Source organism: Mustela lutreola, chromosome 15, assembly GCF_030435805.1.
Source record: "Mustela lutreola isolate mMusLut2 chromosome 15, mMusLut2.pri, whole genome shotgun sequence".
Taxonomy (NCBI): Eukaryota; Metazoa; Chordata; class Mammalia; order Carnivora; family Mustelidae; genus Mustela; species Mustela lutreola.
In genome coordinates this window covers 16,754,057-16,776,055 of record NC_081304.1, presented here as the reverse complement: position 1 = coordinate 16,776,055, position 21,999 = coordinate 16,754,057, and the positions used below count along the sequence as shown (strand labels likewise).

The 21,999-nt window shown below is 49.3% G+C and overlaps 1 protein-coding gene across 20 annotated transcripts in view; it reads left to right on the top strand.

Moving 5' to 3' along the window:
• Positions 1-21,999, top strand: part of MAPT (microtubule associated protein tau) — a 94,204-nt gene that overhangs the window by 25,780 nt on the left and 46,425 nt on the right. The window contains exon 1 of one of the 20 annotated variants that reach the window (XM_059148038.1): positions 162-250. The exons of the other annotated variants lie outside the window; for them this stretch is intronic. The gene's annotated coding sequence lies outside the window, so the exon portion shown is untranslated. Of the gene's footprint in view, positions 1-161; positions 251-21,999 lie in introns of those variants that run through there. 20 annotated transcript variants of the gene reach the window in all.

The following is a 21,999-nucleotide window of genomic DNA, read 5'->3' as shown; positions in this document are numbered from 1 at the left end:
CAGGTGTGTCCCCACTACCTCCCTGCAGCCCCCATCCAGCCCATCTCTGCCAGTAGGGGCTGCTCCTGCCCGTTTGGAATAGGGATGACAACCAGGAGTCACTTATGGAAAATCATCCCAATGAAGTGACAGCACGTCCACTGCAAAGCGCTGAGGTGGGGAACTGCCATCATCTCGGTGGCCAAGGCCGGCTCTTGGACAACCAGCTCCCGGCAGGAATCAGCTGCGAGAGGCCTCCCTGTTTCCCTAGGTAATGTTGCTGCCCCTCTCTGGGCAAGGCTGGGGGCTGGCGGTGGATGCCACACCTGACTCTCTGCATCTTCCGTCTTCCTAACTGCTTGGAATTCGGAGCTGAATCAGATCGAGGCTTACCTGCCGCAGAGGGAGATCGGCAGACATCAGCACAAGCTGTGGGCAGGTTGTCCTGAGAAAACTGGCCATATTGTATGTGGGCGAATTTAGTTTTGACTCCTGCACGCACAGTTAGCGCCTCTCATCCCACGATCCCTTGCTTTTTCTTTCCCTTCTCTCTCCTTGTCGCTTGTGTTGGACATGTGATAGGAATGCAGAAATTCATGTTTGTGGATTTGTTTGCTCATGCAGTGACCGTTTCTCAAGTGCCCGCAGTGGGCCAGAACGAGAAGCCCAGAGAGGCGGGGTTTCTCTACCCCTTCATTTGGTTTCCACCGTCACAGGTGATTTGGGAGGGTCAAACCTCTCCCTGCCTGTGCCCCCCGCACCCACCCCGTTCAGTGATGTTAGGTCTGCTCCCGTGCAATGCCAGTGGCAGGAAATGTTTGGAAAAATTTCCAGGTAGCAGTTTGGCAGGATGTAGAGAGAAGCTTTAAAATAATAGTCTCCAAGGGCGCCTGACTGGTTCAGGCGGTGGCGCATGGGTTCCTTAATCTCAGAGTCATGAGTTCAAGCCTCATGTTGAGCATGGAGCCTATTCAAAAAAAAAAGAAAGAAAAGAAAGAAAATAAAAGTATATATCACCATTCTTTGACCTCAGAGTTTCACTTTTGGAATCTGTCCTAAGGAAATAATTAGGAACATGAATAGGATGTATTTAGTAAGAAGTTCACCAAAGTGGTGTTAGTATAGGAAATCTCGGAAGCAGGCCATGTGTCCGACCTCAGGGAAATGGTTATGTAGAACGGTGGGTAGCCATTGGAAATTGTCTATGGAAATTTACATGACTTGAGAAAACACTTTAGACATAGTAGAAGAACATGGTACAAATTCTGTGTTTAGTATAATCTTAACTATGTCTAAAAATGCATATGAAGATCCAAAAAGGACATGTGGGTGGTGGGGGTGGGCGGGAGGGCACTGCCTGGCTGGCTCAGTCTGTAGAGCATGCAACTTCTGATCTCAGGGTCATGAGTTCGAGCCCCACATCGAGTGTGGAGTCGACTTAAAAAAACTGAAAACAACAACAACAAAGGGCCATACATGAAAATATTAATAGCGATATCTCAAGTGGTAGGATTATAGGTAAGTACTTCTGTATGTTTTGCTGTACTTGATTACATAAGCAGAGACTGCTTTTATAGTTAGAAAAATATTGTTTGAAACTAAATTGTATCTATGTATAATTATACGTGAATATACAGAGAATGATGGGGAGAAATCAAATGATGACAATATTTATAACTGGTGGATTCAGGAGGGTACCTAGGAGCTGACTGTATTATTTGTACAGCCTGCCTGGGAGTTAAAATTTTTCAAAGTAAAATAATGAGGGGAAGGCGGGAGTATCAGGCCACCCCTGAGCTCTCGTTTGGAATAGAACCAGTGGGATTTGTTATGGAAAAATACAGTCCTTAATGTTGGGGGGGGCAGTGATATTGGGATTTGGTAGTGTTAGGAAGGAGGAAGGAAGCAATGTCTATCCCCTGGGTGGGGCTGGGGACGGTCAAGGTGCTATGCTAGGCTGACCCGAACGCCAAGTGCTCGTTTAGCTCTGTTCTGCTCCAGCCGGAGCTCTCGCTGTGCATGTGTCCCTGCCCCTTTCCTGGGCAGCGTGGCTACGTCCAAGCCCCCTCTAACTCCGTGCCTGGAATTCCATTCTGCCACCTCTCCCACCATTTGGGAGGCTTCCTTCGCTTTTATTTTTCCCCTTCTCCTATTTCTGTCTTCTCCTCCTCTCCTGACCCCTTCCTCAATGTCAGCATGTAGGAGATTTTAATGATTCCTGTCTTTAAAACAAAACAAATGCCCCCTTTGGTCAACCATCCTAGCTCGCTCCTTCTCTTCCAGCCAGATTGTTTCTTAAAACATCTCTGACACTCTTGCCACCTCCATGATCTCCGAGCGTGCCTGCCCTCCTCCGCTGAATCCAGGCTGTACTCTGCATTCTTAGAGAAGTCTCTGGGCCTGACCTGACCACCAAGGCACCCCCAGGGGCGGGGCGGGGGTGGGGTTGTTGCATAAGCCACACGAGTCTTTGGCTCTGTCCCTGTAGATAATTTTGCCATTGTTGAAACCTAAAGGAGAAGTAAGATGCTCTTAGGTATTCAGAGGAGAGACACGATTTTGTTTCATCTCAGGACAGCTTTTAGAGGTGGGGTTATAGCCCCACATTACAAACAAATAAACTGAAGCTCAGAATGGTTAAGTCACTTGCCCAAGATTACACAGCCCATAAATGGCAGAATCAAAATCCGAACCCAGACCTTTCACCTTCAAAGCCTGTGTTCTTTTCACTACCCTACCCACCGTTGATCTTTTAATTTCCAAGATTTGACACTTCCTCTATTCATGGTGTCTGCCTCCTGTCCCTGGTAAAAGGTGAGCACCGTTCAGAAGCTCCTCCGATGTGGGCTCGCTCCAAATCCACTTAATTTTGCTTTGTCACGCCTGCCCGCTTGCCCTGCCCGAAGACCGGGAAGTAGGTCCTGGCTCAGCAGGGACCACACACTCTGGCTGCTGAGAGCCAGCCTCTGGTTTCAGGCCTGGGCAAGGGCCAGACCCCAGCGCGGCACCACCTTCTGCGGGCCCTGCTCGGGTTTCCCATCCCCGGCCCTGCCAAGTTATCACGAACCTTCACATCGCTGAGTTCTGCATTCTAGAACTCACCGTCACTGTGGCTGCTGCGTGAGTCAATGTTTAAAGAAAGGAACATCGAGCATTAGCAGAGAAACTGGTGGTCTGGGGAGAAGCTGATCTGCATTCTTGTGCAGATTTGTGGTGCATGCGCCTGGCAGGTTGTTGAAGGGCTTTGCTCTCTCATGACGAGCCCCGCCGCAGGTACCTGTCACTTCACTGTCCCCTCCTTTCCATGACAGACTCCCTTCAGAAATGATCATGAGGGGCGCCTGGGTGGCTCAGTGGGTTAAAGCCTCTGCCTTCAGCTCAGGTCATGATCCCAGTGTCCTGGGATCGAGCCCCGCATTGGGCTCTCTGCTCAGCAGGGAGCCTGCTTCCTCCTCTCTCTCTGCCTGCCTCTCTGCCTGCTTGTGATCTCTCTCTGTCAAATAAATAAATTAAAATCTTAAAAAAAAAAATGATCATGAAATGATCATAATGATAGCCAAAAAGGAAATAGAAGTAACAAAATGTTTCTCTTATTGAATGCTACGCATAGAAATATGCCACAATGTAAAAAAAAAAAAAAAAAAAAAGTAAATTTTAAAGTACAAAACAGGAAAAAAGCTCAATTTATTTTTTTTTTCTTAAAGATTTTATTTATTTAACAGAGAAAGAGAGAAAGTACACAAGCAGGGGGAGTGTACACAAGAAGTACACAAGCAGGCAGAGGGAGAAGCAGGCTTCCCACTAAGTAGGGAGCCTGACATAGGGCTCCATCCCAGGACCCCAGGATCATGACCTGAACCAAAGGCAGACACTTTACCGACTGAGCCACTCAGGGGCCCTCTTGCTAGTTTTTATATCCACTGAATTTTGATCACTGGTTGAAGCCTGATGTAATTTATGTAAATCACTGTTCACTTACTTTAAAAAAAAAGTGAAACATCTGCGGGAGTTGCCTATAATCTAGCAACCACTAAGCCCTACAGGGATCTACCACTTTATTGCTTAAATTTTTTTAAATTTTAAACACTATCCCTCAACCATTTAAAAAGATGTTTTCAAGGGCGCCTGGGTGGCTTAGTGAGTTAAAGCCTCAGCCTCTGGGTCCTGGGATCGAGCCCCACATCGGGCTCTCTGCTCAGCAAGGAGCCTGCTTCCCTTCCTCTCTCTCTGCCTGCCTCTCTGCCTACTTGTGATCTCTGTCTGTCAAATAAATACATTTAAAAAAAAAAAAAAAAGACATTTCTAGGGCTCCTGGGTGGCTCAGCCGGTTAGGCATCTGACTCTTGGTTTCAGCTCAGGTTGTGATCTCAGGGTGGTGAGATTGAGCCCTGCATTGGGCTCTGTGCCCAGTGGGGAGTCTGCTTGAGATTCTCTCTCTCCTCCTGCCCCTCCCCTCCCCCCTCTCTAGTAAATAAATCTTAAAAAAATAAAAATAAAAAATAAGCTTCTGGTTGAAAAATATTATTCAAACTTAGTCAACTATATCACATGTGAGTAAAAATTATACTTACCAAGCAAAAATAGTACCCTTAGCAGTTCACACTCTGTGTCACTGTTCTAAACTTCAAACACAAATAAAAACTCCCAAGTGGCCACACGGAATGACCGAAGTAACTCAGCTTCCTGGTGCCCCCGTACTACCAATGTTCACACTTACAACCTAATTCCTGAACATGGAAACATGTGGTCTCAGGAAGGCGGGAGCTGCAAACAGTGTCCAAAGCCAGCGCACAATTTGGAACTGCTGAGAATTTTCTCTTGAAACGACCGTGTGTGGCCAACTCCACAGCCCTAGGGACTGGCTGTGCACTAGGAGCTCTCCAAGTGACTTTGATGGAGAAAACCAGGTTTACGAAAGGATATGTTTTCTCAAAGTCTAATGTGAACCTTACCTACGTGTTATCCATGCTCAGTGGCAGTGATGCCGATTGTTTATAACATAGACCAAAGAAGCGTTTTTCAAGGACAAGTGTTTTATCACTGATGTTGTTTAGGATTGCTGGCACGTGATGCCTGTAAAACCAGGCTGGCTTTTCGTCAATTTTATTATTAATTTCAGACACTGTACAGTCTGCCCCTTTATTGTCCTGCCATGTGGCAGCCGCTTTCTCCACCTTTGTCCTTGGTCCCCACATCATACTCCAGCCCCTTGTCCTGGTGGAGCTGAAGGGAGCTGGTAGAACGTTGCTGGCAGTCCTCCTAAGGCAATGCCTTGTCCATTTAGGGGAGATGATCCACTTGCTGGATCCTTGGCCTTTCTCCTGAACAGGAAGGAACCACTCTGGGTTTGAGGGTCACTTCCCAGCACTCCCAGTATATCCATATCTTAAAATGTGTGGGTTTGGGTTTTGGGGTTTCTTTTTAGAGATTTATTTATTTATTTTAGAGAGAGAGAGTGAGCATAAGCAGAAGGGGTAGAGGGAGAGAGAATTGCAAGCAGACTCCCCACTGAGTGCAGAGCCTAACATGGGGCTCAATCTCACGACCTGGAGATCATGACCTGAGCCAAAACCAAGAGTCAGTCAGTCAAATGACCGTGGCACCCAGGCACCCTTCAAAATGTTTTCTGGTGGAACTTTTGCTCTGTTATATTTACTGCCTTAAGAAGAAAAGCAGTAGATAAGCAAGAACATGTTAGGTTTGAGAAGGTTGAAGTGAGCAGTTGGTTTGAAATAAATTCTTGCAGGTTTTTCTTAGGAGGAATAATCTCTCCAGCCATTTGCCCACAAATGACTCTAAATTCAGGAAGAGGCTTCCATTTGTTGTTAATACTTTGTATTGTTGGTTTGTTTCTTTCAATGATCATCAGTGATCCCTAGAACATTGAAAAGGGGTGTGTTTGATCTAAATGATGCATGAATTCTTCTTTTCAGAGAGTAGTTGATACTGTGGATTTTAATTTAACTTAAAAAGAAAAAAAAAAAAAACTTAGGCAGTTGCCCAAGTGATCCCATCAGCGGTTCAGCTGAAACTGTGCCTTCTGGTGGTGCCTCAGTCCCCAGACTTTTGCTTGCTGACAGCCACCGGCTGGAGACTGGTGAGCCCGTGGGTGGGCTGATGGAAAGTCATCAGTTCTCCGGAAAATGGAAGCCTGCTTTCTGAGACTGTGCGCAGCGAACAGCGCTCCCTGCTCTGGAAGGCTAATTCCTGCTCTTCCTTTGCTGTTGACTCGCCTGTGTCTTTGGGCAACTTGCTTAGCTTCTCTGTTGCCTTATCTGCAGAGGACAGTACCCTTCTTACCGGACAGAAAGTGGGCCTTGAGCCCAAGACCTTTTTGAATTTTTCTCCTCTTAGAAGGACCTCTGATCCTGTAAGCTATTTAACAACCTCGGGTTAATAATTGGGAAAAGGAAAGGGAACACTTCTGTTTAGATAAGTAAGCCTGTTTTTGTCCTCTGGCTGGAAGCGTGACTAGGGAAGGAACTGCCAAGTTACAGACCTCTCTGGGCAAGGTTACTGTGTCCAGGAGCCCAACACTGGCATTTGACAACTGCCTGCGGTGGCATGTCCTGAGAATTGTCCCTCCAAAGAGGCCTTTCCATTGCCTCGGGACACTAGGCATCCCCTGCCTTCAGCCCCCCGCCCCATCTGTTCCTCTCTCCTCCCTTCCACAGCCCTCCTGCTCCCGAGGCTTTACGCCGCTGCTACCTTTTCAGATGAGCAGGTCCTGGCCAGGGCCTCTTCCCGCCTGCATTATGTAACCTGCCACTGCTTCTGGTCCAACGATCACCCTGCAGAGGCGGTCAAAGGTGGGCACACAGCCAGAGCCTGTTCACTTACACTCCCCCCCCCCCCCCGGAACTCAAAGGCGGTGCAGGAATTCAGACTCTGCGAGAATTAGCGGCTCCACCACCAGCCCCAGAGCCAAACCTGCAGGACGCAGGCTCTTTGTTCTTTGCTCATTTCCAGCCAACAGGACTGTCCCAGAGCTTGGGGGCTGCTCTGGCTCCTCGGAGGACTCCTGACCTTGGCTCAGGGCCTTTCTAGCCGGTGCTTGGCCTTAAGTCTCTCTAATCTGGCTTCTCCAAAACGTCTTGTCTCTCAACCATCACCCTCTTGACCAGTGGTGCCCCTTTGCCTGATAACGACCCTGTCATCACCCTCTCCAGCCTAGACGAAGGACTTTGTTGCTCCAAGCCTGCCCTCCCTTCGAGTCTTAACCCCAGGTCAGCTCCCCAGAGCCTTCTCCAGCCTTCGATACCCGCCTCTCCTTTCCCACATTCTCCACAGCCTCTGTCTCTTGCACCTGTTCCATGCTTAGCTCACAGAATCACAGACTCTTGGGGCACAGTCTGCCTTCTCTCTTCTGACTTGTGGTCTTAGACTGTATTTATCTCTCTGTCTTCCCTCCCGGATCTGAGAGAGCTGGGAGCACATCGTCCATCCCTCGGTCCAACCCGGAGCCCCCGCACGTGGTAGGCAGCATGTTGAGAATGGAGTTGACTCCTTGGGGTCCCTTGGCTCCAAAACTATCCCTGTGTCATTCAGTACTTGTATATGTTCCTCCCCGGCCAGGCTGAAAACATTGAAGGGCAAAGACCACATCTGCTCCTTTTTCTGGGTCTCTGGTGGGGGCTGGTACGTTTCTGCCTCATAGTCTGCTCGCCGCCCTCGTCCCTGAGGTCCCCTCAGCGGCTCAGCCGGTGGGTTTGCTCTGTCCTGTTTACACCATCCTCCCCCAGCCTGGCCTGCTCTGCCGCCTGTAGGTATCGTGGGACTACCCGCGGGAATGGAGGGCCTACATGCACACACACACACACACACAGCCCCTAAGCACAGCATCACTAATGCACCCGTGCACAGCACACAGCTCACGCGCCCGAATCAGCCCCGAAGTGTGCCTCCCTGGTGTGGTGATTGACCAGCCTCTCCCTTAGGAGCCCACTCCTCTCTCTGTCTGTTAATAATAGATGCTTCCTCTAACCTCAGCTCGGCTGCTCTGATTTAAAAGTGATCCTAACGAAAGAGATTAAAGGGTGGGTCTGGATGTGTGCCTTTTCAGCACAAAGCATTGCTTCTTAATTAACAGGATCCTATCCTTCAATTGGGAAAAGGTCCTCCCCCCTCCCATCATGAGCGTCCCGCTTCCGGACAGCTCCCAAGGCAGGCTGTTGCTCTGAGCTAAGCCCAGGTGTGATCCTTGAACACCCAGGAGGCTTCGAGAACCACCTCTGCCATCTGGGCACATGCGGGCCTGGGGTTGGGTAGCAGAGTGAGACATGCAGAGGGGTGACTCCCACTCTCTTCTTCCCACCCAGGAGAGGAGGGCTCTTCCATCCACATCGCCCTTCGAGGTGTAAAAAGAGCCTCTGTCGGGGCGCCTGGGTGGCTCAGTGGGTTAAAGCCTCTGCCTCCGGCTCAGGTCATGATCCAAGGGTCCTGGGATCAAGCCCCAAGTCGGGCTCTCTGCTCGGCAAGGAGCCTGCTTCCTCCTCTCTCTCTCTCTGCCTGCCTCTCTGCCTACTTGTGATCTCTGTCTGTCAAATAAATAAATAAAATCTTTAAAAAAAAAAAAAAAAAAAAGAGCCTCTGTCTTCCGCAAGTGCCCACCCCTATTGCTTCTGTAACTTAGTGCCTTAAGCCAACACTAATGTTGGCTTAAGGAGGTTCTTGGGGGGGGGGGTGTCAAAAGTCTGACACAGGTGTCCCCGGGTTACCATCAAGGTGTCGGCAAGGGCAGCCCTCCTTTCTGGACGGTGTGGGGGTGAATCTGCTTTCCTGCCTTTTTCCAGGAGCCGTCTGCATCTTTTGGCTCACGGCCCCGTTGGTCTTCAAAGCCATTGCTGACCAGCTACATCTTTCTCATGTCCCACCACTCTGATACCAACCTTCCTACCTCCATCTTCCACGTGGAAGGACCCTTGTAATTATGTTGGGCCCGCCCAGATAATCCGGGATCAGCACTCTATTTTAAATTCAGCTCCACAACCTGAATTCCATCTGCAATCCTACTTCCCTTTTGCCATGTGAAGTGACAGCTTCGTAGGTTCTGGGGATTAGGATACTGAACAGCTCTGAGAGGCCATTATTCTGTCTCCCACATTAACGAAATGCAAATGCATAGTTTTACTTAAGAGAAGATTGAATAATTAAACTTTTCAAACCAGACCTGGAACGAGTGGGATAAGTACCTAAATTAGGAAACAAATAATCTGAATCATATTTGATAATACCTTTGGTCACATTTCACTTTTTTTTTTTATAACCAGGTTTTCCTAAATAAAATTGCATCCTGTTAGGGCATCTTATCTCATTTTGGGTTTTTGGTTTTTGGTTTTTTGTTTTTTGTTTTTTTCACTTAAAATAAGCCTTGAGGGGCGCCTGGGTGGCTTAGTGGGTTAAAGCCTCTGCCTTCAGCTCAGGTCATGATCTCAGGGTCTTGGGATCGAGCCCCGCATCGGGCTCTCTGCTCAGCGGGGAGCCTGCTTCCTCCTCTCTCTCTGTCTGCCTCTCTGCCTTGTGATCTCTGTCAAATAAATAAAATCTTTTTTAAAAAATAAGCCTTAAATCACTGGCTCGAGGTCTTTAGGCATTCTTGGTCCCTTGGATATTGCTTATAATTATGTCAACATGTCACGGCTCTCTGGAAAATGCCATCCGAACAATAAGCCACAGGAACGAAAAAGAAGGTACAGAGCACTGTAATTGTAAATGGTCTTCTTCTTCGTTTCTAATTACTCTGCTCTTTGTCCTGAACTGAGGAATTGAAGGGTGACAGTTTCTAAATAGATAATCATGTGATGTGCCTTCATCCTGAGCCCCCAGGGACCCAGCGACAGAGCACGCACAGCTACTCCCAAAACGTCCCTGGGGCCACATGCGAGAAGAGCCTTGGATTTCATGCATGGCCTGCAGTGGGGACAGTTTGTCTTGACGTGTTCTCTCTGAGCATGTTTCAGATTCTCATGTCCTTATCTATCTCCAGTAAAAAGTGATCTGTCCTCTCAGTGAACTCACTTTCTCATGTTTTTGTCCATCATTGGTATAGCCTGAAGGAATCAGATGATTCCTCTGCTCCCTGATAGGAAGCACAGATTGAGTATTGTGATGGGGACTCAGAACAGTGAGTTCTAAAATCTATGAAATGGGCAAAGACAGCCTGTATACTACAGGTTGCTGTATTTATGGCAAAGACATTGAAGTATTTTCTGGGTAAACAGAACTGCATTTGACCTCCAGTGTCAAATGCATGGGTTTGATGCTGTGGAGAACAAGAGTTTTCTGCCTTAGTTGGGGTATCTTCAGTGCAATGTCCCCCTGACTTAGGCTTGTATCCTGGCTTCAGCACCAACCGACTGTGTGACTTTCAGCAAATTACTTGACCTCTCTGTGCCATAGAGAAGCTCTTTCTTTAAGGTCCCTTCCGAGCTTGAGAACCCAGGATCATATGAATCTGTCCTGGCCAAGCAGGGGCTTCCAGAAAAATGCCTGAAGAACAAGTCTGTTTTGAGGGGAGGGGAAGTAGGAACAAAAACAGGAGAGACCTTGATGCCAAAGATGACAAACTCAAGGTCATTCCTGGTTCGTCCAACACCCAGCCAACATAGGAGTTACACATCTCCCTTATTTTGGTCACTGGAGGTTTACAAAGGGGAGGGAGAACTTGAGTTCCTTCTCTGATCACAGGGGACCATTCTCTCCGTTGGGGTGTCAGAGGTACGTCTGTCACCCAAGGAGCTGGGGTGGCCCACATGAGAAAACACGCTGGCTGGCAGATTTGAAACAGACCATGAGCTGTGAGCTTGGGAAGTGTTAGTGATTAATGTTGACCCATGTCCCCTCATCCCACCAAAACTCATCTCCCTGCCCCACACACTCATTCCTTCAGCAATTTCCTGGGTGCCTTCCTCGTGCCAGGGATGGGCCAGCTGCTGAAGCCACCATGGTGACGAAGGCAATATGGCTCTCCCATCCTCAGGGCATTAACATTCCAGCCCCAGAGCCAAGTAACCAGAGAATCACAGCACCGTGCAATAAGTGTTCATTAGGGCACATGTGAGGGCTTTGGCAGAGTCAGGGACAGCTGCTTAAAAGCGGTTCTAGGAGCACTTCGATAAAGTCTGGAGCTTGGGGAGAAGTTAGCCAGACAGAGGGGCGGGAATGTGAGGGAGAGGGCAGGGAGACCAGGATGTGAGGAAGGGTGTAGCAGGTTGGGCAGCACCCACCATCTGACCAAGTGCGGTGAGTGGCTCTCAGTTCATGTTTTTTCATTCATCCAGTTGTGAAGGTATATTGAGCACCTACCCCATACCAAGCAACACACTAACAATTGAGTTATTTCCAGTATGCAGTGCGGGGGTGCCTGGGTGGCTCTGTGGGTTAAAGCCTCTGCCTTTGGTTCAGGTCATGATCTCAGGGTCCTGGGATAGAGCCCCGCATCGGGCTCTCTGCTCAGCAGGGAGCCTTGCTTCTCCCCTCTGTCTCTGCCTGCCCCTCTGCCTACTTGTGATCTCTCTGTCAAATAAATTTAAGAAATCTTTTTTAAAAATTAAAATAAAATTAAAGAAACAAATGTGGGCGTCCCTGGGTGGCTCAGTTGGTTAGGCATCTGCCTTGGGCTCAGGTCATGATCTTGGGGTCCTGGAATCAAGCCTCACATCAGGCTCTCTGCTCAGCGGAGAGTCTGCGGCTCCCTTTGCCCCTCCCCCGCTCTTGCGCCCTTGTGCACACGTTCTCCTCTCTTGCAAAAATAAATAAATAAATTTTTAAAAAAAGAAATTTAGTTTTGAGCCTCTTTCGTGATGTTTTGAAAACGTCAATATTAAGATACATCACTTGCCGTAAAACCACCTATTTTAAAGTTCACCTTTCTGCAGTCCAGTGGTTTATAGTATTCCTTTATTATTTTGATTCTGATGGTGATTCCTGAGACATGGGGAGGACCCAGAAGCAGCTCAGATCACAGACAGGGATGGGACACTGGGTCACACTTCTCTTCCGCTCTCCTGCTCATTGACCAATGGGCATGCAGAGTCCCCCCCTTGGCTTCCACCCCCAGACTAGCGGGCTTTCTCCTTCTCTAAGTAGAATTTAATTTCCTATTATGTTTCCAAGTGTTTTGTACTTCCTCCTTGCCAGCTTTTTCTCTTTCACATGGAAATCAAGTCATTCTCTCCTCTTCCTTCCTGGACTACCATTTCTGTTTCTGAACATAAATGTTGTCCAGGCCTTTCTGCTGGATAATGGACATTTTGCATCTGGGCTTTTTCTGAAATATGTTCTTGGAGCCTAGAACCTAAATGCATGCCCCAGCTTCGATTTCCTGTCTTTCCCTGATCCAAATTTCTGATGGGTCTGTTTTAATTGATCTGTGTATTTGTAACCTGGATTGGATCTAGTTCCAAAGTTGTGTCTAAATTCTTACTTTCTGTTATGCCCCAATAATGGGTCCGTGATTAAAGGAGCCAGACTGATATAAAGTGAAGGTCAAGCAAAGCTTTATTTCACGCCAAGCATCAAGACTCTAACCGATCGTTGGGGGACGCACCTCTTACAAGAGAGGGCGACCCTTCTCTGTTTCACAGACTAGCTTTTAAGGGCAAAGGCCATGAGGTCAGGCCTGGCCACGCACAGGTGACCAATGAGATTTTAACACACACAGGAAACTCCACAGTGATGCTAGGTGACCAATTGAGTTACAATTTACCCTAGTAGACATCTGAACCAGCCTATTACACCTTGATTAGGATTGGCACCAAAAAGGCTCCCAAAGGGTGGGGCATACTCCTTGGTAACCAAGAAGACAGTATGCAAACCCCCCCCCCCCCACTGATCGATGTCTCCACCTGGCCTGACCCACCCTTGTATCTGGGCTTTGTTACCTGGAGCTGTTTCTGGGACTCGTTTTTTTAAGTGAATGCCCTGGGGGAAAGGGAGCAGGGACAGTTTAAGGGTTAAACAACAAGGTTTTTGTTTAACCTCAATGAAAGCCTCTTGCTAAAATATAAAAATATAAAATAGGTCCTTACACTTTCAAGATAATTTCTTCGTTCCATACAATTTAACGTTTTCTCTAGTTCCAGCTGGATATTCCACGTCAAGCATAATGATTTTATCCAAATGAATGGGGCATGACCCGGGGTCCCACATTGGGTAATATTTGCATTTCCTTATTCTAACTGAAATGAAACATCTTATTGATAAATATTGAAACTATTTTGCCAGCCTCCGGATATGCACCAAAACTATATGGTTTCTCCTTTATCTAAAGAGCCTTTATTTTTCTATTCTCATGTGGTCTTGGGATATTACAGGACACACTTCGTTTCACAAGTTACATTTTCTAGGGCTTGTGAGGCTGTAGCTTCGGCTCTGTGGGGCTCCTCACATCCCTGCTTCTCTAAATTCCTTTTGGAACAAGGCGGATGTAAATGCATGAACAGGGCAGCTCTCTAGTGTGCAGACGCACCAGCCCTTTCCTCTCCCTGGATTTTAGAGAATCACACTTGTGGGGCACCTGGGTAGCTCAGTGGATTAAAGCCTCTGCCTTCAGCTCAGGTCATGATCTCAGGGTCCTGGGATGGAGCCCTGCATGGGGCTCTCTGCTCCGCAGGGATCCTGCTTCCCCACCCCTGCTGCCTGCTTCTCTGCCTACTTGTGATCTCTGTCTGTCAAATAAATAATAAGTCTTTAAAAAAAAGAAAAGGTATAGAGAATCACACTTGTGATAGGCAAGGGTTTGTGACATCCAAGACCCACCCACGCCTGGGTATTCATGGCTCTCTTGTTAAATGTGTACATAAGTAAGTGCATTCACTAAAAAAAAAAATTAAATTAAAAAAAAAATGTGTACTTGAAAGGCTACATGCCAGCTGTGAGCAAAGCCAAGCCCCAGTCTCATTACCTTCCTCCCAGAATGTTAACCTTCCCATCCAGGGGCCCCCACTGGCTCCACAGGCCCGTACCCCTGCCTGGTACTTCTGGTGGCACTGCCACAGCCTAAGGTAAGAACCCTACCTGCACATTGTCACCCTAAGTGGCCTCTGTTTCCGTGGTTGATTACAGAGGGGTCCTGATGCCTGGAATCCATGTGAAGTGTCTTGGTGACCTGCCTCTCCGGCCTTGCCAGTGGCTGAGGGTGATTTATGCCACATGGATCAGAGGAAAAGGACATTGACTCTTGACTCTTACAAGGGTGTTTGGCGATGCCAAAACTATATTTATTGCATTTTATCAGACTATAAACATAATATATATTTATAAAACAATATAGGACAAAGATGGAGACACCAACAAGAGAAAGTCTCCCTAATTCCATGTCCCTTCCCAGAGAAGACCTCTGTTCAGCCTTCAGGACTTTTTGTCTGTACCCATGCATATCGGTGTTAATTTTTGTTTAGAAAAATTCTGTACAAGCACATTTCTAAAGCTGCTTTTTTCACTTGGTGATGCAGGGTGGGCCTCTCGCCACGCCAGTGCGTTCCTTTGTCCCCCATTCCTCTTACAAAGGAGTCCGCTTCATGCAGGGTGCCCCAGGACACGATTTTGGCCCCGTCTCCAGGCGTCACGGGACCAGGGGAATGATCTCACTGGGTACACCATCTGCCCGGCCTGGCTGGAGGCTGCCCTGGGAGGGCCAAGAGGGCACCACGTGTCAGTAGATCCAAAGCGGGGTGGGTCTCTGTGACCCGAGAAGCTGTTTGGTCTGCAGATACAAACAGGATGCAGGGAGATTTGGCTAAATGAATAGGTGATACGGTTGTCACAGTAATAACCACAGGGGGCACTTACAGAGCATTTTCGGGAGCCAGGGATGGTTCTGAGCCCCCGAGGTCTATGAACTCATTTAAGCTCAGTATTTTACGGACAAAGCCCTGGAGGCTCCGAGAGGTTGCATGACTTGCCCAAGGTCACCCAGCCCTGAGTGTGTGCTTGACGCCCTCGGACTTCGGCCCTGATGCCGTGTGGGATCAAATTTGCCTTTGTCAAAGGAGGAATTCGGGGACAATGTGCCTGGGCTGCTGTGGCATTTCTCCCGTGTGCTAGAAGGACCCTGTTTATTCTCCGTCCTTCTGAGACAATGCTAAGTTCAGGCCTCTCATTACCAAGGAAGAGCTGCTAATCAGCCACAGCCTTCCGCCACCCTCCTCTCCCCCGCGTCCTTCCAAGATGTCCTCAGACTCAAAAAATAGCAACGGAAACCTCTTAAAAGTGACCCCTTTCCTTCTTCATTCTCCTCTTCCCTCTGTGTCTTCCCCGTTGTTCCCTAATGAAATGTCCTGGCAAAAGGAGCCCATTTCTCATCATTCTTGCGGCTTCGCCAACTCCAGCCCCCCTCATAGCTCCTGGGCCTGCTCCCAGCAAACTGGAGACCTGGGGGCCACGGTTCGTCCCTCCCCAGTCACCTGCCACATCCTGTCCGTGCCTGCACTGGGAGGAAGGGGAAGCTCAGACTTCATAGCTCTGCTTTTGGCACTTACCTTCTCTCCACCTTCTGAGACTTTCCCAGGAGGAGCCCCTCATTTCTCCTCTTCTCCCCAGGGTTAATTCAATGCTGCCTCGCACCGCTTTATACCATCCCCCCCACCCTTGGTCTGCAGAGACACAGGCCAAGGCCCTCAGATTGGCCCCTTATCTTACCCCTTCGGGGAAAGCCGCCTCTTCCCCATCTTCAGTCACCTTCTCCTTGCTCATACCTCCCCTGTCATCCCCATCCCCTAGTCCCTTACAACAGTCTAGAACATGGCAGTTCCCTAAAGTGCTGTCCCTCCCGTGCATGTTTTCAGTGACCCTCACAGCCACCCTGTGAGACACGTGTCCTCATGCCCCTGTTACAAATAAAGAATCCACGGTACAGAGAGGGCAAGTGACTGGCCCAGGACAGAGCAGCTAGTGGTCCCCACTAGTCCCCACTAAGCCTTGAACCCAGGGCTTTTGATTCCACACCAGGTGTCTTTTCCACCCAGATCCGTGGAGGGAACTGAGCCGAGAACAAGGATCCCTCGGGAAGGCGTGGAGCTGATGCTGACCCTCAGGGGCCAAGAGGTCAGCCATTCATCCGACTGACAACGCTGGGCTTGACGCGTGTCACAAAGAAGTTGGGGTGGGCACGCCTGGGTGGCTCCGTTGGTTAGATGTCTGCCTTCAGCTCGGGTCATGATCCCGGGGTGCTGGGATCGAGACCCATGTCAGGCTCCCTGCCCCTCGGCGCGTCTCCTTCTCCCCCTGCCCCGCCTCCCGACTCATGTGCGTATGCGCTCGCTGTCTCAAATGTGTAAATAAAAAAAATTTTTTTTAAAAAGGAGTTGGAGTTGAGCAACCTCCAGGTGCACCTGTGAGGGTAGACATGAAGAGGGCATCTCCAGATCTGGAGACCCCGCTTCACAGGAGCACCCCGGGAACGGAGTGGGGAGGGAAGAGCAGCTAGGGATCCTCCAGGTTCCTAGGCCCCCCACTTTGGGCCTAGGATGGAGGGTGCCTCCCCAGACCCTGCTGTGAGGGTGAGGCCTGGCACTGTTCTCAAAGTGCCTTGAAAAAGGGGTAGCCTGGGTACCTTCCATCAGTCCCAGAAATGGCCAATGGTTGAGCAGGTGCTTCCCAGAACCCATCATGCTCTTTGGCAAGTGGCCCCAGGGTGCTTCTGAGAGGCTTCCCAGCTCCTAGGCGTTGCTGAGGCAAGAGCTTGAGGGAGGAGGCCCACCCATCAGATGGCGGTGCCTTTCTATCCGAGACCCCACTCTGCCCCGCCCACAGTCAGTTCCTGCGCTGACTCCCGGGCCGACTTCCCATTCCTAAACTGAGCTTTCCAGCAAATCACCACATGTCAGACTCTGTCCCCAGTTCTGCCGCTATTTCTAGGTCCCCTGGAGGTCCCTCAGCCCCTTTGTGTCTCAGTTTCCCCAACTGCAAAATGGAGCTGATATGACCCGTGAACCTCACAAACAGGTACTTGCGGGTGGCTCCTCCTGGATTAGGGCTCCGGAGTAGAGCGTCATGATTCCTTGATGGAGGTCTCCACCTAGTGTCAAACCCACCCAGCGAGGGCTAGGATTTCAGACTCACAGCCACACGCAGCCCCCGCTCCGGCCTGGGCAACTGAGCTCACTGCCGAAATGGAGGTAAGAGGGGTGTCTGGGTGGCTCAGTCGGTTAAGCAGCCTGCTCTTTTTTTTTTTTTTTTTTTTTTTGAAGATTTTATTTATTTGAGAGAGGACAGAGCTAGAGAGGGAACACAAGCAGGGAGAGGGAGAAGCAGGCTTCCCGAAGTCATATGCTTAATGACTGAGCCAGCCAGGCACCCCAAGTGTCCAACTCTTGACTTCGGCTCTGGTTATGATTTCAGGGTCCTGGGATCAAGCCCTATGTTGGGCTCCACACTTCAGATTCTCCCTCTGCCCCTCCCCATGTTCCTCACTCTCTCTTCCTCACTCTCAAATAAATAAATCTTTTTAAAAATGTAGATAGATAATATTTCCTACTTCACATAGGTGGTTATGAGGATTAAATGAGATAAAATGTGTAATGGTGCCTGGCTCTAGAAATATCTTTTCTTATAAAGAGAAGACTCCAGAAGGCTAAAGGAGTTGGAGGGGTGGCCCGAAAACTCCCCCCCCATCACCTCTTAAGTGTAATCTGATGTTGGTTTATGGACCATTTGCTGCCTGTTAGGGCTGGAGGACAGAGACAAAGCAGCAATGCTACAAATTATATCCAGTAAAGACCAACCAGAAATAAGATAAAGCTTATTAATACAGCATATTATTCAGTGAATAAAACAGGCTACAGAATATGGTCTTATTTAGGGGAAATTTTAATGTGTGCCCAGGAGAAGTATCTGCAGGGAAGTTCCCCAACATGTTAAAAGTGATTATTTTGCTTTGTTCTTTCACATTTTTGTATTTGACTTTTTAATATTGACTGAGTCACTTTTTCCTTTTTCTCTCTCTCTTTTTTTAAAGATATTTATTTATTTATTTAACAGAGAGAGATCACCCAGAGAGGCAGGCAGAGAGAGAGGAAGGGAAGCAGGCCACCCGCAGAGTAGAGAGCCCGATGCAGGGATCGATCCCAGGACCCTGATATCATGAACTGAGCCGAAGGCAGAGGCTTTAACCCACTGAGCCACCCAGGCGCCTTCTGAGTCACTTTTTTTCAAAAGATTTATTTATTTTGGAGAAAGAGAGTGCATGCATGTGTTGGGCAGGGAGGGGCATAGGGAGAGGAAGAGAATCTTCAAGCAGACTCCTCGATAAGTACAGAGCCCATCTCAGGGCTCAATCCCAGGACCCTGAGATCATGACCTGAGCTGAAATCAAAGAATCAGATGCTCAACTGCCTGAGCCACTCAGATGCCCCTAGGAATCACTTCTATAAAACAACGCATTTTTTTTTTACTCTCTCTCCCTAAGAATTAAGAGTGGTTTGCCCAAGGAAGGCAATTTTTTGTTCTGGTTTTCTTGGTTTTGATATCAGAAGAGACTCCTCTTTATCCATTTGGTGCTCTGAGTTCAGGGGATTCATCGCAGGTAGAATTAAAGTGGTGTCCAGGAACATGGGCGGTTCCTGAACAGGACAGAGGCTCAGCAGCCTGTCTCTGCCACCTGTCAAGATGTCACACAGCAGCGCTGTCCTCATTGAAAGGTGACTGATGGAAAAATCTCTCCGAAAGGGGGTTGGAGGGAAAGCGACCACAGTTCTGAACAGAAAGGCCACCCAAGCCTCATCTGTCACCCTACCAGGTGTCACAGCACTATTTCACTATGCCAGCGACTACAAACAAGGAGAGAAGCCTTTATTTTAAAAAAAAAATTAAAATAGAGATCTGAGGCTTAAAACTAGAATTGTCCTCTCAGACACAATCTGAATTTTCTTACACTGGTGGACATCAGCCTGCTGACATCAGCCATGACACACTGTCTGTGCACAGCAGCGCCACCTCCCTCCAAAAAGCGGCCTTCATTCATGCTTTCATACAACTGTTGATTGTTCTCTCTGGATGGAGGCCCAGGATTATTCCATTTTCTTCTCACCAACATAAGTCTTCCCTCTCTGTGGGCTCCTTTATCTTCTCTCCTCTTAAAATATGCTTAAAATCTGGTTTTTTTTTTTTTTTAATTATTGTCCAGATTTGGTTCTAGAACATTCTGTGGTACACATGTGATGTGACCACGAGCTCGCATGTTAGAGCCCTTTGGAGGTTTGCCATGCCACGAGTCTTCCTGGGGATGTCCCTGTGCCTCGCTCAGTGCCGCCTGCCACCCGTGGGGGGCAGGGGAGAAGAGGGACAGCACCAGCGGAGAGGCCGCACCCGAGACAGTCACAGATGGGACCAGCTGTTAGCGAAGGGTGTCTGAGGTATGAGGTTGCCGGGAGTCAACCTCAAGGGGCTGTTGATTTAAACCCTTGAGGGTTTTTCTCTTCCTCTGGTACAGCTGGCTCCCAGCTTCCTGAGCAGAGGGATTTCCTAATGACCTGGGCCCGACTCCGCCTCAGCCCAGGAGAGGAGCATGCGTGCCCTTCCATTAATCTCTGTATCTTAAAGTAAAACAGGCGGACCGTCGGGGTTACAGAATAGAGTGCAAATAAGACAAGGACATTTTCGAGGTAAAAGGCTTTTAGTTCAGTGGAGCAAGCCGGTGTTCCTAACATCACCGCTTGATTCTGTCACGATGAACAGTCACGTAACAGGGTCAGATTCTGGTGCCAGGCTGGCTGGGCTTTGAATGCCGACTCCCTGACATGCCTACTGCCAGACCCGAGGCAACCTACTCAGCCTTCCCGTGCCTCAGTTTCCCCCTCTGTAGAAGGAGGCGTCATAATGGAGGCAGATGTATGGATTAAAGGAGTCGGTACCTGGAGACACTCGAAAGGTGGCTCCTGTCGTTAAGGAGGAATCCTGTTTTCCACCGGAGTGCGCTGGCACGTTCCCGATGGTGCCGAAAAGGGACCAGAGCAAAGGAAAAATGGGATGCAGGAGCCAAAAATAACTTCGGGAACAAAGTTCATTGTGAGGTTATTTTGGATTCTGGATGTATCTCTACTGGATCTTCTGCTTTCTGAGAGAGGTCCATTTAGGGTGTTTGTTTCTTCAGTAATAGCTTTATTGAGATATGTTCTGTACCATGAAATTCACCCTTGAAAGGGGGCAAGTCTGTGTTTTCGGCAGATTGGCAAAGGTGGGCATCGGCACTGCTCTCTATTTGCAGTGCGGGATTGCTCAGCGGAGGGGGTCTGGGGGCGCTCCTTCTCTCCTTGGACCCAGCCACCCGACCGGGCCACCCCGCTTTGCGCTGAGTCACGGCGGGTGCCCCGGGGCCTGCGGTCGCTGCTCCGCCCGCCGCCGCCGGCCGCGCGTCTGCTGCCCCCTAGCGAGGCTGCCCCTCGGCCCGGGACAGCCCCGCCCCCGAGGTGGGTTCGCGGAGGGACGTGCGGGTCAGATTCTCGCAGCTCGGTCGGTGGGGCTCCGAGCGCGGTGCGCCCAGGGTTCCGGCTTGCCCTCGGCTCTCCCTGCGGCCCGGACAGTCCGTCCTGTCGCCCAGTCCTGGACGGGGGGAAAAGGACTGTTCTTTTTAAACAGTGTTGGAAAGGCACGGGGAGGATGTAATAGCTGGAGATGGGCTTGAGCATCAAAAGATCCAAGTTCAGGGGCGCCTGGGTGGCTCGGTCGTTAAGCATCTGCTTCCGGCTAAGGTCATGATCACAGGGTTCTGGGATTGAGCCCCACATCGGGCTCCTTGCTCAGCAGAGAGCCTGCTTCTCCCTCTCCCACTAGAACAGGAAAGAGGCAGCAGGAGCCCGAAGGCCATTTGGTCTTCATCTACACCAGGTAAGGACTGCCCTAGGTCAGAAGATACCTACAGACCCCCCTGAGAACCGTGCAGGAGGAAAGGCCTGGGTGGAGAGCACATGAAGGCATCTGAACTGCCAGGAATCCGTGTCCCAGAGGACAGCAGTCAGATTCGGCTCAGTGGCCTTGGGCAAGTCATTTAGCCTCCGGGGTCCTTGGCCTGTCAGAGATTTGTGTCCTGCCAACCTCACGGGTTTGAACTGGTCGTAGATGTTCTGTCATGGGGAAGTGTCCAGGAAAATGGCAGATATGCGCCAAGGAGTGAGCAGGGTCCCCTGGTGACATTCCGGAAGTCACTTCTCAGCAGGACTAGGTGCCTGGGGTTCCCTCGTTCACTTCTGGACACCTCCCAGGGCAGCTCGGGGTGATCAGAAAACAGAGGTGCCTCTTCAGATATGCTGCGCAGAAGAGGGGATCTCGGCCAAATAGACAGTTGGCTCCTTCTGGCAGCCTGGGGAGGCCCCATTCTTTGGGAGCAGAAGGGAGCCGAGGTCTCACCTACACCTACGTTCTTACGCCCCAGGGAGGCCCAGACTTTTCCAAACGAGGAAGAAGTTGAAGGTTGTCTGAGGAAGCCTGCTGGTCTCCTCCTTCCCACCTTCCTTCTCCCTCCACCCCGGTTTCACGTTATCCCATAAGTCACAATAAAAAATTCCACTTTACCTTGTTTCCGAACTCGTCATTTATTAAAAGGCCATGAGTATCCATCAAAGGATAAATGGAGAAATAAAATGCAGGTGTGTCCATAGGGTGGAATCTTATTAAGAAATGAAGCCCTGAGTCCTGAAAACATTATGCTAAATGACAGAAACCTGGGACAAAAAGGCCGCATATACCATGATTTCAGTTTTCTGAAATGCATAACCCAAGGAGACAGAAAGTAGACGAGTGGGCGGTGGGCAGGGAGTTAGGGGTGGAGGGGATGAGAAGAAACTGTTTCATAGGCACAGGGTTTCTTTTTGGAGGCATGAAAATGTTTTGGAGCTGGTTAGAGGTGGCAGTTGCATAAAGTGAATTGTTCACCTTAAAATGGTTAAAATTCCGTTGTGTGACTTTTCCCTCAACAACAACAACAACAACAATAATAATAAAGACTGGGTAGCTGCAGTCATGATTTGATCCTTCCCTGTGGTTTCACCCCCTGGGCTTCCCTTATCCTGTCTTCACCTGCGTATC